The following is a 17223-nucleotide window of genomic DNA, read 5'->3' as shown; positions in this document are numbered from 1 at the left end:
ATGCATCCATGCTTGGTGATTGGTGAAGGCAAGGATGTATTAAAGCTGCTTGCCAAACAGTTGATCACTGCAGCGGCCGGCTCTCGGGGAGCAGAGCACAGAAGAGAACAGAGCGGCATCCAGATGGTCTGTGGACTTGGACTACCCAGAGTGCTTTGAGAGATTGGATTGATTTGCCCTCTGTGATATCAGTGAACACAGACCAGCACACAGGGGGGGCTACAGCAAGAGGTGACATAAATACAGACATGAAAACAAGACACAAAATGTACACTCCGAGTCCTGAGGTGTTGGCTAGAAATGTAAGTCAACTCCTGCAGAGATTCAGTAATTAGAGCACAATTCCTCTTTCTCCTCCTCATGACCCCTGAGCTTGTGTGTGTGTGTGTGTGTGTGTGTGTGTGAGTGTGAGTGAGTGTGAGTGTGTGCGCATAAACGTGTGAGTTTGTGAGAAACAGACACAGAGAATCCCTATCTCTCTCCACAGGACAGGAGATCAAACAGACTGTGTGAAATATAGAGCAGCAATAATTAGCAGCTGTTACAGCATCAAACCTCTCTATCTCTACCTCTCTCTACAACACATACACACACACACACCCTACTGCTCTGTTCTTATCCCAGAGTTTAATTTAGCGATATTCAAATGTGCTGCAACTTCTCAGCCCTCCAATACTGATAATCAGGGAGAATACAGAATCAACCCACTCCATTTGTTCCTCCATCTTCTCTCCAGTTCATGTGCATTAAATTCACTGACACAGTCTAATGTGGAAAATGCATGAAAACAGGCACATACAAAAACAAATTCAAGCAAAAATGTTATTTTAAAAACCCATTTAAATAGGGAGACCTTAATTTTATTATAAAGTTAAATTGGCAATGACACACACACACACACACACACACACACAAGGCCGGCCCAAGGCATAAACTAACTAAGCAGCTGCTTAGGGCCCTCCAAGAGCACTTGAAATGCCCCACTATATATATTTTAATACTATGACGGCCAGCATTCTAGCACCTATAGGTGCCACTAACGTCATATATAATTACATTGTTTGGGCTCTCAAGCAGTTCTGCTCAAGCAGTGGAAAAAATAGATAAGTGCGACTGTACTTGGCTTGGAAACTGCTCGGTAGTTTTAATCTTTATTTATTTATTTAGTTATTTGAAGGCTAAAACTGACAGATAAATGCAGGCCTAGTGAAGTAAAAAAAGACATCATATAATATAGAGAAGGATTGGTAACTATCCAATTTCCAATTAATGTTGTTCCATGTCGTGTATTACCCATTGATTTATTTAGTGCTGCTGCATGTCTTCTATTCAAATTGACCGTTTTCTTTGGGCTATAGTGCTAAAATACAACACTATAGATATGTAGTTTAAAAATTATCAACACAGAAATGATAAAAACATTTTAAACGACAGGCACTGTTCAACGCAACTGGCACACACGCCCGTAACTATGACACACCTACCTATGGCTGCATCTGTAGATGGTGAGCACTCTCATGCCAAGAGGGGTTGTTGCTGTTTGCTCTGAGATTTATTGGATTGTTATTTTTTGTTTATTGTATGTTGGTGTTTGCTTTTTACAATTGTTGTACCTGAAGATGATGCAAAAGTTCTCAGAGACCGGTGTAGCTGGACTGCATAGCAGCCGGCAGCCATGTTGAGATTTATTAAATTCCTTCTTTATCAACAATGAGAGTGGTTGTTTCTTACTTCTTATAGCTTTAGCCTAAAGGCCTACTATTTACAAAATCAAGATCTAGTTTGTATTCACTAAATGAAGTGTGTGAGTGGCTGCATCTGCGGGTATAGGCTAGCAGTCAGGTTGCTATCATGAGTAAATATAATATGGTGGATATATCAAAGTATGAATTGAATTTCTGTCAAAAAATCCCATGACAAAGGTCACATTGAATACTGTGACTTTTTTTATACCTTACTATACTATGACGTTTTCATGCTTAAATACACTGTAACTTTTTTATGCTTCACTATACTATGACATTTTATACCTTGTCATAATTGAACATTTCATGCCTTACTGCAATATATCCTTTTTACGGGGGAGCACGGTCAGCAGGGGTTAGGACGGTAGTCCCACAGTGTGAAGGCTGTGAGTTCGAACTTCGGGCCTGGGTCCTTTCTGTGTGGAGTTTGCAAGTTTTCCCTATGCCTTCGTGTGCTCTCTCTAGGTAATCTGGCTTCCTTTGCAATCCAAAGACATGCACATTGGGATAATTGACATTTGACATTTTTATGCCATACTATACTATGACTTTTTATTTTTGACATTTTATGCATTATTATACTATTTCATTTTGTGATATTTTTATGCGATATTATACTATGACATTTTGTGACATTTTTATGCCATACTATACTGTGATGTTTTTCAAGTATTTATGCCTTACTATACTATAACTTTTTTGACATTTTTTGAGATATTTTATGCATTAGTATTGTGTGATGTTTTTTGACATTTGAATGCTTACTATACCATGAATTCTTGCCATACTATACTGTGACATTTTTTGAAATTTTTATGCCATATTGCTCCATTTTTATTCCTTATAAAACTATGACATTTTTTAAAATTTTTATGGCATAATATATTATGATGTTTTTGACAATTTTATGCCATATTATACCATGACATGTTGTGATATTTTATGCCTTCTCTATGACATTTTTTATGCCATACTATACTAATACATTTTTTTTTGTGCCATATTGTACTATGACCTCACTATAATATACCTCACTTTTTTGACATTTTAAGCCTTACTGTACTAGGACATCTTGAACATTTTTATGCCATATTACACTATGATGTGTTTTGACATTTTCATGCCTTACTATACTAGTACATTTTTAGACATTTTTATGCGAAACTATACTATGACATTTTTTGACATTTTTATGGCTTAGTATGCTAGGCCATTTTATGACATTTTTATGCCATATTAAACTATGACATGTTTGGGAATTTTTATACCATACTGTATATACTATGACATTTTTTTGCATTTTTATGCCATACTACACTATGACATTTTTTGACATTTTTATGCCATATTATATTATGATGTTTTTCACATTTTAATGCATTACTATACTATGACATTTTTTGACATTTTTATGCCATATTACACTATGACGTTTTTTGTCATTTTCATGCCATGCTATACTATGACATTTTTTTTACATTTTTATGTCATATTTTACTATGTCGTTTTTCACATTTTAATGCCTTATTATACTGTGACATGTTTTGACAATTTATGCCTTCAATTTTTTTATGACACACTATACTATGATATTTTTTCACATTTTTATTACCTTAATATACTATGACATTTTTTTTGCCTTACTATACAATGACGTTTTTGAGATTTTTATGCCTTACTATACTATCATGTTTTTTCATATTTTTATTACCTTACTATACTATGACATTTTTATGGCATACTATACTTTGATGTCTCTGAAATATTGATGCCTTACTATTCTATGATGCTTTTTGACATTATACATTATTGTACTATGACATTTTTTTTGCCATACTATACTATGACATTTTTTAAAATTTTTATGCCATATTACACTATAACATTTTTTGGCATTTTTATGCCATATTGTACTGTGACATTTTTTAAAGTTCAATGCCTTATTATATTATAGACATTTTTTGGAAGTTTTATGCCATACTATATTATGACATGTTTTGACATTTTTATGTGATACTATAGTATGACATTTTTTGTCATTTTTGTGCCATACTATACTATGACATTTTTTTACTTTTTTATGCCATGTTACACTGTGACATTTTTTGGAAGTTTTATGCCATACTATATTATGACATGTTTTGACATTTTTATGTGATACTATAGTGTGACATGTTTTGACATTTTATGCCATGCTATACTATGACATTTTTTGACATTTTTATGCCATATTACAATATGACATTTTTTGACATATTTATGCCATGCTATACTATGACATTTTTTGACATTTTTATGCCATATTACAATATGACATTTTTTGACATATTTATGCCATGCTATACTATGACATTTTTTGACATTTTTATGCCATATTACAATATGACATTTTTTGACATATTTATGCCATGCTATACTATGACATTTTTTGACATTTTTATGCCATATTACAATATGACATTTTTTGACATATTTATGCCATGCTATACTATGACATTTTTTGACATTTTTATGCCATATTACAATATGACATTTTTTGACATATTTATGCCATGCTATACTATGACATTTTTTGACATTTTTATGCCATATTACAATATGACATTTTTTGACATATTTATGCCATGCTATACTATGACATTTTTTGACATTTTTATGCCATATTACAATATGACATTTTTTGACATATTTATGCCATGCTATACTATGACATTTTTTGACATTTTTATGCCATATTACAATATGACATTTTTTGACATATTTATGCCATGCTATACTATGACATTTTTTGACATTTTTATGCCATATTACACAATGATATGTTTTGACATTTTATGCCATGCTATAGTATGACATTTTTTTTGACATTTTCATGCCATATTACAATATCACATTTTTTGACATTTTATGCCATACTATACTATGACATTTTTTGACATTTTTATGCTAAATTACAATATCACATTTTTTGACATTTTTATGCCATATTACGCTATGACATGTTTTGACATTTTATGCCATGCTATACTATGACAATTTTAAACATTTTTCTGCAATATTACAGTATAATATGTTTTGACACTTTATGCCATGCTATACTATGACAATTTTAAACATTTTTCTGCAATATTACAGTATGACGTTTTTTGACATTTTATGCCATACTATACTATGACCTTTTTTGACATTTTTATGCCATATTACACAATGATATGTTTTGACAATTTATGCCATGCTCTACTATGACATTTTTTGACATTTTTATGCCAAATTACAATGTAACATTTTTTGACATTTTTATGCCATATTACACAATGATATGTTTTGACAATTTATGCCATGCTCTACTATGACATTTTTTGACATTTTTATGCCAAATTACAATGTAACATTTTTTGACATTTTTATGCCATATTAGAATATCACATTTTTGGACATTTTATGCCATATTACACTATGACATTTTTTGACATTTTATGCCATACTATACTATGACATTTTTTGACATTTTATGCCATACTATACTATGACATTTTTTGACATTTTATGCCATACTATACTATGACATTTTTTGACATTTTTATGCCATATTACACTATGACATTTTTTGACATTTTATGCCATACTATACTATGACATTTTTTGACATTTTATGCCATACTATACTATGACATTTTTTGACATTTTTATGCCAAATTACAATATCACATTTTTTGACATTTTTATGCCATATTACACTATGACATGTTTTGACATTTTATGCCATACTATACTATGACATTTTTTGACATTTTTATGCCAAATTACAATATCACATTTTTTGACATTTTTATGCCATATTACACTATGACATGTTTTGACATTTTATGCCATACTATACTATGACATTTTTTGACATTTTTATGCCAAATTACAATATCACATTTTTTGACATTTTTATGCCATATTACACTATGACATGTTTTGACATTTTATGCCATACTATACTATGACATTTTTTGACATTTTTATGCCAAATTACAATATCACATTTTTTGACATTTTTATGCCATATTACACTATGACATGTTTTGACATTTTATGCCATACTATACTATGACATTTTTTGACATTTTTATGCCAAATTACAATATCACATTTTTTGACATTTTTATGCCATATTACACTATGACATGTTTTGACATTTTATGCCATACTATACTATGACATTTTTTGACATTTTTATGCCAAATTACAATATCACATTTTTTGACATTTTTATGCCATATTACACTATGACATGTTTTGACATTTTATGCCATACTATACTATGACATTTTTTGACATTTTTATGCCAAATTACAATATCACATTTTTTGACATTTTTATGCCATATTACACTATGACATGTTTTGACATTTTATGCCATACTATACTATGACATTTTTTGACATTTTTATGCCAAATTACAATATCACATTTTTTGACATTTTTATGCCATATTACACTATGACATGTTTTGACATTTTATGCCATACTATACTATGACATTTTTTGACATTTTTATGCCAAATTACAATATCACATTTTTTGACATTTTTATGCCATATTACACTATGACATGTTTTGACATTTTATGCCATACTATACTATGACATTTTTTGACATTTTTATGCCAAATTACAATATCACATTTTTTGACATTTTTATGCCATATTACACTATGACATGTTTTGACATTTTATGCCATACTATACTATGACATTTTTTGACATTTTTATGCCAAATTACAATATCACATTTTTTGACATTTTTATGCCATATTACACTATGACATGTTTTGACATTTTATGCCATACTATACTATGACATTTTTTGACATTTTTATGCCAAATTACAATATCACATTTTTTGACATTTTTATGCCATATTACACTATGACATGTTTTGACATTTTATGCCATACTATACTATGACATTTTTTGACATTTTTATGCCAAATTACAATATCACATTTTTTGACATTTTTATGCCATATTACACTATGACATGTTTTGACATTTTATGCCATACTATACTATGACATTTTTTGACATTTTTATGCCAAATTACAATATCACATTTTTTGACATTTTTATGCCATATTACACTATGACATGTTTTGACATTTTATGCCATACTATACTATGACATTTTTTGACATTTTTATGCCAAATTACAATATCACATTTTTTGACATTTTTATGCCATATTACACTATGACATGTTTTGACATTTTATGCCATACTATACTATGACATTTTTTGACATTTTTATGCCAAATTACAATATCACATTTTTTGACATTTTTATGCCATATTACACTATGACATGTTTTGACATTTTATGCCATACTATACTATGACATTTTTTGACATTTTTATGCCAAATTACAATATCACATTTTTTGACATTTTTATGCCATATTACACTATGACATGTTTTGACATTTTATGCCATACTATACTATGACATTTTTTGACATTTTTATGCCAAATTACAATATCACATTTTTTGACATTTTTATGCCATATTACACTATGACATGTTTTGACATTTTATGCCATGCTATACTATGACATTTTTTAACATTTTTATGCAATATTACACTATAACATGTTTTGACATTTTATGCCATGCTATACTATGACAATTTTAAACATTTTTCTCCAATATTACAGTATGACATGTTTTGACATTTTATGCCATACTATACTATGACATTTTTTGACATTTTCATGCCATATTACAATATGACATTTTTTGACATTTTTATGCCATATTACACTATGACATGTTTTGACATTTTATGCCATACTATACTATGACATTTTTTGACATTTTCATGCCATATTACAATATGACATTTTTTGACATTTTTATGCCATATTACACTATGACATGTTTTGACATTTTATGCCATGCTATACTATGACAATTTTAAACATTTTTCTGCAATGTTACAGTTTAACATGTTTTGACACTTTATGCCATGCTATACTATGACAATTTTAAACATTTTTCTGCAATATTACAGGATAACATGTTTTGACATTCTATGCCATACTATACTATGACCTTTTTTGACATTTTTATGCCATATTACACAATGATATGTTTTGACAATTTATGCCATGCTCTACTATGACATTTTTTGACATTTTTATGCCATATTACAATATGACATTTTTTGACATTTTTATGCCATATTACACTATGACATGTTTTGACATTTTATGCCATGCTATACTATGACATTTTTTGACATTTTTATGCCATATTACAATATGACATTTTTTGACATTTTATGCCATACTATACTATGACATTTTTTGACATTTTTATGCCAAATTACAATATCACATTTTTTGACATTTTTATGCCATATTACACTATGACATGTTTTGACATTTTATGCCATGCTATACTATGACATTTTTTTTGTCATCTTTATGCCATATTACAATATCACATTTTTTGACATTTCATGCCATATTACACTTTGACATGTTTTGACATTTTATGCCATGCTATACTATGACAATTTTAAACATTTTTCTGCAATGTTACAGTTTAACATGTTTTGACACTTTATGCCATGCTATACTATGACAATTTTAAACATTTTTCTGCAATATTACAGGATAACATGTTTTGACATTCTATGCCATACTATACTATGACATTTTTTGACATTTTTATGCCATATTACACTATGACATGTTTTGACATTTTATGCCATGCTATACTATGACATTTTTTGACATTTTTATGCAATATTACGATATGACATTTTTTGACATTTTTATTTAATATTACAGTATAACATGTTTTGACATTTTATGCCATGCTATACTATGACATTTTTTGACATTTTTATGCAATATTACACTATAACATGTTTTGACATTTTATCACATGATATACTATGACAATTTTAACCATTTTTCTCCAATGTTACAGTATTTCATGTTTTGACATTTTATGCCATACTATACTATGACATTTTTTGACATTTTCATGCCATATTACAATATGACATTTTTTGACATTTTATGCCATACTATACTATGACATTTTTTTGACATTTTTATGCCAAATTACAATATCACATTTTTGACATTTTTATGCCATATTACACTATGACATGTTTTGACATTTTATGCCATGCTATACTATGACATTTTTTGACATTTTTCTGCCAAGTTACATTATCACATTTTTTGACATTTTTATGCCATATTACACTATGACATGTTTTGACATTTTATGCCATGCTATACTATGACATTTTTTGACATTTTTCTGCCAAGTTACATTATCACATTTTTTGACATTTTTATGCCATATTACACTATGACATGTTTTGACATTTTATGCCATGCTATACTATGACATTTTTTGACATTTTTCTGCCAAGTTACATTATCACATTTTTTGACATTTTTATGCCATATTACACTATGACATGTTTTGACATTTTATGCCATGCTATACTATGACATTTTTTGACATTTTTCTGCCAAGTTACATTATCACATTTTTTGACATTTTTATGCCATATTACACTATGACATGTTTTGACATTTTATGCCATGCTATACTATGACATTTTTTGACATTTTTCTGCCAAGTTACATTATCACATTTTTTGACATTTTTATGCCATATTACACTATGACATGTTTTGACATTTTATGCCATGCTATACTATGACATTTTTTGACATTTTTCTGCCAAGTTACATTATCACATTTTTTGACATTTTTATGCCATATTACACTATGACATGTTTTGACATTTTATGCCATGCTATACTATGACATTTTTTGACATTTTTCTGCCAAGTTACATTATCACATTTTTTGACATTTTTATGCCATATTACACTATGACATGTTTTGACATTTTTATACCATATTATACTATGACATATTTTGACATTTTTATGCCATACTATACTATGACACTTTTTGCCATTTTTATGCCATATTACAATATGACATTTTTTGACATTTTATGCCATACTATAATATGACATCTTTTGACATTTTTATGCCATATTACCATGTGACATTTTTTGACATTTTTATGCAATATTACAATATGACATTTTTTGACATTTTTATGCCATGCTATACTATGACATTTTTTGACATTTTTATGCCATATTACAATATGACATTTTTTGACATTTTATGCCAAATTACAATATCAAATTTTTTGACATTTTTATGTCATATTACACTATGACGTGTTTTGACATTTTATGCCATGCTATACTATGACAGTTTTTTCACATTGTTCTGCAATATAATACTGTAACATTTTTTGACATTTTATGTCATACTATACTATTACATTTTTGGACATTTTTCTGCAATATAATACTATGACATTTTTTGACATTTTTATGCCATATTATACTATGACATATTTTGACATTTGTATGCCATACTATACTATGACCCTTTTTGCCATTTTTATGCCCTATTACAATATGACATTTTTTTGACATTTTTATGCCATATTATACTATGACATATTTTGACATTTGTATGCCATACTATACTATGACCCTTTTTGCCATTTTTATGCCCTATTACAATATGACATTTTTTTGACATTTTTATGCCATATTATACTATGACATATTTTGACATTTGTATGCCATACTATACTATGACCCTTTTTGCCATTTTTATGCCCTATTACAATATGACATTTTTTTGACATTTTTATGCCATATTATACTATGACATATTTTGACATTTGTATGCCATACTATACTATGACCCTTTTTGCCATTTTTATGCCCTATTACAATATGACATTTTTTTGACATTTTTATGCCATATTATACTATGACATATTTTGACATTTGTATGCCATACTATACTATGACCCTTTTTGCCATTTTTATGCCCTATTACAATATGACATTTTTTTGACATTTTTATGCCATATTATACTATGACATATTTTGACATTTGTATGCCATACTATACTATGACCCTTTTTGCCATTTTTATGCCCTATTACAATATGACATTTTTTTGACATTTTTATGCCATATTATACTATGACATATTTTGACATTTGTATGCCATACTATACTATGACCCTTTTTGCCATTTTTATGCCCTATTACAATATGACATTTTTTTGACATTTTTATGCCATATTATACTATGACATATTTTGACATTTGTATGCCATACTATACTATGACCCTTTTTGCCATTTTTATGCCCTATTACAATATGACATTTTTTTGACATTTTTATGCCATATTATACTATGACATATTTTGACATTTGTATGCCATACTATACTATGACCCTTTTTGCCATTTTTATGCCCTATTACAATATGACATTTTTTTGACATTTTTATGCCATATTATACTATGACATATTTTGACATTTGTATGCCATACTATACTATGACCCTTTTTGCCATTTTTATGCCCTATTACAATATGACATTTTTTTGACATTTTTATGCCATATTATACTATGACATATTTTGACATTTGTATGCCATACTATACTATGACCCTTTTTGCCATTTTTATGCCCTATTACAATATGACATTTTTTTGACATTTTTATGCCATATTATACTATGACATATTTTGACATTTGTATGCCATACTATACTATGACCCTTTTTGCCATTTTTATGCCCTATTACAATATGACATTTTTTTGACATTTTTATGCCATATTATACTATGACATATTTTGACATTTGTATGCCATACTATACTATGACCCTTTTTGCCATTTTTATGCCCTATTACAATATGACATTTTTTTGACATTTTTATGCCATATTATACTATGACATATTTTGACATTTGTATGCCATACTATACTATGACCCTTTTTGCCATTTTTATGCCCTATTACAATATGACATTTTTTTGACATTTTTATGCCATATTATACTATGACATATTTTGACATTTGTATGCCATACTATACTATGACCCTTTTTGCCATTTTTATGCCCTATTACAATATGACATTTTTTTGACATTTTTATGCCATATTATACTATGACATATTTTGACATTTGTATGCCATACTATACTATGACCCTTTTTGCCATTTTTATGCCCTATTACAATATGACATTTTTTTGACATTTTTATGCCATATTATACTATGACATATTTTGACATTTGTATGCCATACTATACTATGACCCTTTTTGCCATTTTTATGCCCTATTACAATATGACATTTTTTTGACATTTTTATGCCATATTATACTATGACATATTTTGACATTTGTATGCCATACTATACTATGACCCTTTTTGCCATTTTTATGCCCTATTACAATATGACATTTTTTTGACATTTTTATGCCATATTATACTATGACATATTTTGACATTTGTATGCCATACTATACTATGACCCTTTTTGCCATTTTTATGCCCTATTACAATATGACATTTTTTTGACATTTTTATGCCATATTATACTATGACATATTTTGACATTTGTATGCCATACTATACTATGACCCTTTTTGCCATTTTTATGCCCTATTACAATATGACATTTTTTTGACATTTTTATGCCATATTATACTATGACATATTTTGACATTTGTATGCCATACTATACTATGACCCTTTTTGCCATTTTTATGCCCTATTACAATATGACATTTTTTTGACATTTTTATGCCATATTATACTATGACATATTTTGACATTTGTATGCCATACTATACTATGACCCTTTTTGCCATTTTTATGCCCTATTACAATATGACATTTTTTTGACATTTTTATGCCATATTATACTATGACATATTTTGACATTTGTATGCCATACTATACTATGACCCTTTTTGCCATTTTTATGCCCTATTACAATATGACATTTTTTTGACATTTTTATGCCATATTATACTATGACATATTTTGACATTTGTATGCCATACTATACTATGACCCTTTTTGCCATTTTTATGCCCTATTACAATATGACATTTTTTTGACATTTTTATGCCATATTATACTATGACATATTTTGACATTTGTATGCCATACTATACTATGACCCTTTTTGCCATTTTTATGCCCTATTACAATATGACATTTTTTTGACATTTTTATGCCATATTATACTATGACATATTTTGACATTTGTATGCCATACTATACTATGACCCTTTTTGCCATTTTTATGCCCTATTACAATATGACATTTTTTTGACATTTTTATGCCATATTATACTATGACATATTTTGACATTTGTATGCCATACTATACTATGACCCTTTTTGCCATTTTTATGCCCTATTACAATATGACATTTTTTTGACATTTTTATGCCATATTATACTATGACATATTTTGACATTTGTATGCCATACTATACTATGACCCTTTTTGCCATTTTTATGCCCTATTACAATATGACATTTTTTTGACATTTTTATGCCATATTATACTATGACATATTTTGACATTTGTATGCCATACTATACTATGACCCTTTTTGCCATTTTTATGCCCTATTACAATATGACATTTTTTTGACATTTTTATGCCATATTATACTATGACATATTTTGACATTTGTATGCCATACTATACTATGACCCTTTTTGCCATTTTTATGCCCTATTACAATATGACATTTTTTTGACATTTTTATGCCATATTATACTATGACATATTTTGACATTTGTATGCCATACTATACTATGACCCTTTTTGCCATTTTTATGCCCTATTACAATATGACATTTTTTTGACATTTTTATGCCATATTATACTATGACATATTTTGACATTTGTATGCCATACTATACTATGACCCTTTTTGCCATTTTTATGCCCTATTACAATATGACATTTTTTTGACATTTTTATGCCATATTATACTATGACATATTTTGACATTTGTATGCCATACTATACTATGACCCTTTTTGCCATTTTTATGCCCTATTACAATATGACATTTTTTTGACATTTTTATGCCATATTATACTATGACATATTTTGACATTTGTATGCCATACTATACTATGACACTTTTTGCCATTTTTATGCCCTATTACAATATGACATTTTTTGACATTTTATGCCATACTATAATATGACATTTTTTGACATTTTTATGCCATATTACAATATGACATTTTTTGACATTTTATGCCATACTATACTATGACATTTTTTGACATTTTTATGCCAAATTACAATATCACATTTTTTGACATTTTTATGCCAAATTACAATATCACATTTTTTGACATTTTTATGCCATATTACACTATGACATGTTTTGACATTTTATGCCATACTATACTATGATATTTTTTGACATTTTTATGCCAAATTACAATATCAAATTTTTTGACATTTTTATGCCATACTACACTATGACATGTTTTGACATTTTATGCCATGCTATACTATGACATTTTTTGACATTTTTATGCCATATTACAATATGACATTTTTTGACATTTTCATGCCATGTTACAATATGACATTTTTTTAGATTTTATGCCATACTATACTATGACATTTTTTGACATTTCTATGCCAAATTACAATATCATATTTTTTGACATTTTTATGCCATGTTACAATATGACATTTTTTGAGATTTTATGCCATACTATACTATGACATTTTTTGACATTTCTATGCCAAATTACAATATCATATTTTTTGACATTTTTATGCCATGTTACACTATGACATTTTTTGAGATTTTATGCCATACTATACTATGACATTTTTTGACATTTCTATGCCAAATTACAATATCATATTTTTTGACATTTTTATGCCATGTTACACTATGACATTTTTTGAGATTTTATGCCATACTATACTATGACATTTTTTGACATTTCTATGCCAAATTACAATATCATATTTTTTGACATTTTTATGCCATGTTACACTATGACATTTTTTGAGATTTTATGCCATACTATACTATGACATTTTTTGACATTTCTATGCCAAATTACAATATCATATTTTTTGACATTTTTATGCCATGTTACACTATGACATTTTTTGAGATTTTATGCCATACTATACTATGACATTTTTTGACATTTCTATGCCAAATTACAATATCATATTTTTTGACATTTTTATGCCATGTTACACTATGACATTTTTTGAGATTTTATGCCATACTATACTATGACATTTTTTGACATTTCTATGCCAAATTACAATATCATATTTTTTGACATTTTTATGCCATGTTACACTATGACATTTTTTGAGATTTTATGCCATACTATACTATGACATTTTTTGACATTTCTATGCCAAATTACAATATCATATTTTTTGACATTTTTATGCCATGTTACACTATGACATTTTTTGAGATTTTATGCCATACTATACTATGACATTTTTTGACATTTCTATGCCAAATTACAATATCATATTTTTTGACATTTTTATGCCATGTTACACTATGACATTTTTTGAGATTTTATGCCATACTATACTATGACATTTTTTGACATTTCTATGCCAAATTACAATATCATATTTTTTGACATTTTTATGCCATGTTACACTATGACATTTTTTGAGATTTTATGCCATACTATACTATGACATTTTTTGACATTTCTATGCCAAATTACAATATCATATTTTTTGACATTTTTATGCCATGTTACACTATGACATTTTTTGAGATTTTATGCCATACTATACTATGACATTTTTTGACATTTCTATGCCAAATTACAATATCATATTTTTTGACATTTTTATGCCATGTTACACTATGACATTTTTTGAGATTTTATGCCATACTATACTATGACATTTTTTGACATTTCTATGCCAAATTACAATATCATATTTTTTGACATTTTTATGCCATGTTACACTATGACATTTTTTGAGATTTTATGCCATACTATACTATGACATTTTTTGACATTTCTATGCCAAATTACAATATCATATTTTTTGACATTTTTATGCCATGTTACACTATGACATTTTTTGAGATTTTATGCCATACTATACTATGACATTTTTTGACATTTCTATGCCAAATTACAATATCATATTTTTTGACATTTTTATGCCATGTTACACTATGACATTTTTTGAGATTTTATGCCATACTATACTATGACATTTTTTGACATTTCTATGCCAAATTACAATATCATATTTTTTGACATTTTTATGCCATGTTACACTATGACATTTTTTGAGATTTTATGCCATACTATACTATGACATTTTTTGACATTTCTATGCCAAATTACAATATCATATTTTTTGACATTTTTATGCCATGTTACACTATGACATTTTTTGAGATTTTATGCCATACTATACTATGACATTTTTTGACATTTCTATGCCAAATTACAATATCATATTTTTTGACATTTTTATGCCATGTTACACTATGACATTTTTTGAGATTTTATGCCATACTATACTATGACATTTTTTGACATTTCTATGCCAAATTACAATATCATATTTTTTGACATTTTTATGCCATGTTACACTATGACATTTTTTGAGATTTTATGCCATACTATACTATGACATTTTTTGACATTTCTATGCCAAATTACAATATCATATTTTTTGACATTTTTATGCCATGTTACACTATGACATTTTTTGAGATTTTATGCCATACTATACTATGACATTTTTTGACATTTCTATGCCAAATTACAATATCATATTTTTTGACATTTTTATGCCATGTTACACTATGACATTTTTTGAGATTTTATGCCATACTATACTATGACATTTTTTTAACATTTTTATGCCATTTTGTACTATGACATTTTTTGACATTTTTATGCCTATTACACCATGACATGTTTTGACATTTTATGCCTACCTAAGCAATGACATTTTTCATGCTACACTATACTATGACTTTTTTTCTCAATTTTATTTCCTAACTTTACTATGACATTTTTTTTACATTTCATGCCATATTACACTATGGCATTTTTTAGCATCTTTATGCCATACTATACTATGACAGTTTTTGTTATTTTTATGCTATATTGTACTATGACGTTTTTCACATTTTAATTCCTTATTATACTATGCATTTTTTGATATTTTTATGCCATATTACACCATGACATGTTTTGACAATTTATGCCTTCCTAAACTATGACATTTTTTATGCTACACTATACTATGATGTCTCTGACATTTTGATGCCTTACTATTCTATGATGTTTTTTGACATTTTATGAATTACTATACTATGACATTTTTTTGCCTTACTATACTATGAAGTTTTTTTTGCCATACTACACTAAGAAAGTTTTTGTCATTTTTATGCCATACTGTACTCTGCCGTTTTTCTCATTTTTATGCTGCCTTTTTGACATTTTTATGCCTTACTATACTATGACGTTTTTTCATTTTAGGCCTTA

This window comes from Seriola dumerili, unplaced genomic scaffold (genome assembly GCF_002260705.1).
Source record: "Seriola dumerili isolate Sdu_G_001 unplaced genomic scaffold, Sdu_1.0 BDQW01000723.1, whole genome shotgun sequence".
Taxonomy (NCBI): Eukaryota; Metazoa; Chordata; class Actinopteri; order Carangiformes; family Carangidae; genus Seriola; species Seriola dumerili.
This window is presented reverse-complemented; position numbering follows the sequence as displayed.